This window comes from Myotis davidii, unplaced genomic scaffold, assembly GCF_000327345.1.
Source record: "Myotis davidii unplaced genomic scaffold, ASM32734v1 scaffold73, whole genome shotgun sequence".
Taxonomy (NCBI): domain Eukaryota; kingdom Metazoa; phylum Chordata; class Mammalia; order Chiroptera; family Vespertilionidae; genus Myotis; species Myotis davidii.
In genome coordinates, this window is record NW_006286675.1 from 793,755 (window position 1) to 796,478 (window position 2,724).

General features: G+C 42.1%; 1 protein-coding gene and 1 long non-coding RNA gene across 3 annotated transcripts in view; both read left to right on the forward strand.

Annotated features, from left to right (window-relative positions):
- LOC107182213 overlaps positions 1-1,733 on the forward strand; it is a 16,829-nt gene extending 15,096 nt beyond the window's left edge. Inside the window, exon 3 of the long non-coding RNA XR_001512929.1 lies at positions 1,721-1,733. This is a non-coding gene — a long non-coding RNA (uncharacterized LOC107182213). The remainder of the gene's footprint in view (positions 1-1,720) is intronic.
- The window catches only part of GRM7 (glutamate receptor, metabotropic 7), a 758,177-nt gene that overhangs the window by 415,216 nt on the left and 340,237 nt on the right, over positions 1-2,724 (forward strand). The gene's annotated exons all lie outside the window — the stretch shown is intronic.

A 2,724-nucleotide genomic window follows, 5' to 3' on the forward strand; every position in this document is an offset into this window, starting at 1 on the left:
AGAACTAAGATCACACAGGGTTAATAATGATGGTCAGACTTGTATTGCAGACTCCTGTTTCGCTATAGTCTCTTGGGACAGAAGGAACTAAACTGTGGTCAAAAGCAATCCATCTTGATCCTGGCAATAAACTATTTTCACTGTATCAAGTAGTTTTTTCAAGTAGCATAAGTAAGTTTTGAAATCATGGCTTTATATCTTTGCCTAATTCCACTCTAGGTTGTGTATAAATCTATAACAAGAATCAATAACAACAAAGTCTTGAAAGATCTTTTCCTTCAAGTAAGAACACATTTCCCTCACATGAATGTTCAGACGTGGTAAGCAGCTATGATTGGTACTTAGCTAATCCAAAAAGCATGCCAGGTCTACAGAGAACATTTGCCTTTTGAATTTCACTATCATGGATGCTTTATGTGTATTCTGGGGGATCATTGATCCATGGGTCTTAAAATTAGCAAATCTCTTTATTTGAAATATGATTGCAAAAATAATGGTTGGTCATTGTCCCCTGAGTAAACCTATAAAATGGGGTATTAAAATCAGCAGATTTGTTGATTTCATGATTGTAGAAATAAAGTTTGGCCTAAATCTCCAGGCCAGGAAATTAAAAACACACACACACAACTTTTAAATGACATCATCATCTCATAATATTATCTTTTCACATTTGTTTCAGAAAAATAAATCAAACTTTATAAAATCACATTTTAAAAATAAAAAAATTCTCAAGCCACAGAAAAATGGACTTGCCAATAATTCTCTAGCACAAATTGGATCATAAGGGGTCTAGCTCACACATGGGCTATGAATGACTATGATTTAAACATTTGGAATCTCTCCGCTGACAAGTTCCGAGAAATCCATTCCCCCTTTTATGAATTGCTGAGTAACAGTGAAAACTCGGGGGCCACTTGCATAGCAGGTGGACCTATAATAGTCTGGAAAGCAGTCAACAGGGCAAAGATCAAGGCAGTTGGTAGGTGCCAACTCTTATGCTCCATTTCTAGCTTGCCGCCTTTCTGCTTTTTCACGCAGGCTCAAGTCATGTGGGGAATGCATCTTTTCAGTAGGTCCAAAGTGTAATGGGCCACTGAGTCTCAGTTTCCAGCTGAAATGGGCATTTCTTTTTTTTTTTTAAATATATTTTATTGATTTTTTACAGAGAGGAAGGGAGAGAGATAGAGAGTTAGAAACATCGATGAGAGAGAAACATCGATCAGCTGCCTCCTGCACACCCCGCACTGGGGATGTGCCCGCAACCCAGGTACATGCCCTTGACCGGAACCAAACCTGGGACCTTTCAGTCCGCAGGCCGATGCTCTATCCACTGAGCCAAACCAGTTTCAGCAAATGGGCATTTCATGTAAACGCTGTGTCTTAGATTTCCTGGTCTCTGATAGAATCTAAGATCAACACCTTCTGTTGAGTTAGGAGAATGTTGGTTTCTATCCCCTGGGCTCCAGCTGCCTGGGGGCCTTAGGGTCAGCTGGAAGGAGAGTTAGGTGGACAGGCCTTAAGGTTAACATGCCTGGTGTGCAGGTTCCATGGGCTACCTCAGAGCAAGGAGCAACATCAGCCAGGCCTCAGTAAGGCTGGGAGAGGGAAAGTGAAGAGCTCCCCCGAGTGCCCTCTGGGTGTTCAGAGAAAAGAGTGTGGAGCTGTGTTTTTCTAAGTAACTGGGCAGCCATTGCTCAGCCCAAAGAACACATTCTACCAGGTATAAAAAGACTCCGGGGACTGCTGAGAGTTGCCCATTTGGACGGCAGAGGCAGGGAATATAAGCCAGAGAATGGCTACAGGTTGGTTCTAAAGTTCATTATCCAAAAGTCTGGATCCTTACGAAGCCGAGAAGTAACTTTCTTAAAGATAATTTTGAATATTCAGGGATAAGGTAATGTGATTATATTTCTTCTAATAGAAACATTCAAGCACCTTATCCTCTATTCAATAACAAGCTCCTCGGAGCAAAACTGGTGTCATAGTCTTCGCTTCGCATGCCTTCCAGTGTCCAGAGTCGGGACCTCCATGAGTGTTTATGTTTTATCACTGTGCTTTTATATTTCTTCCCGGTTAGAAGGAGGGCATCCCCGGAAGTGAGAGCCCTCGCCTTAGAACATATTATGTCTGCTTTGGGTTCATTTGTGCTATTTATTTTTTTGCTGAAGAAAGAAAAAAAGTCCCCATGATAAGCAAGAGATTGTAGTAACTGCCAATTAATTATTGACCCAGAGAGCCTTAGTCAAGTCTAAGCACTCTCAGAGAAGACAACCCCACTGGTCCTTGTAAAGGGGCTCAAGCAGTTCAGGAAGGGAGCTGTGTGTCTGCACGAAGCCTCAGCGGTGGGGAGAACCCACCTTTACTGCTTCCCCTTGTGGACCTGCACCCGCAGAGGCAGCCTGCAGCTCCCACAGCTTCCTGCAGCAAAGCAGCACAAACACAGCCAAATGCTGGCAATGAAGAAAGATCACACAAATGATGCTTCTCTTTGTTTTGGAGCATCGTTGATGCTGGAACAAATTCTGACCTGAAGAAAAAAAAAGGGCTTTAGAGAAGAACCATTTACTAAAAAGATATACAGTGTCCCTGAAAGCCCAAGACCATAGTCAACTGATACTGTGGAAAAGAACATTTCTTCAGATTTGAGAGCACTTCTAGAGATTACATCAGGGGTAAAAATGCAATGGATCTAACTTTACGCAACAATAGGAGAATACCATTTAA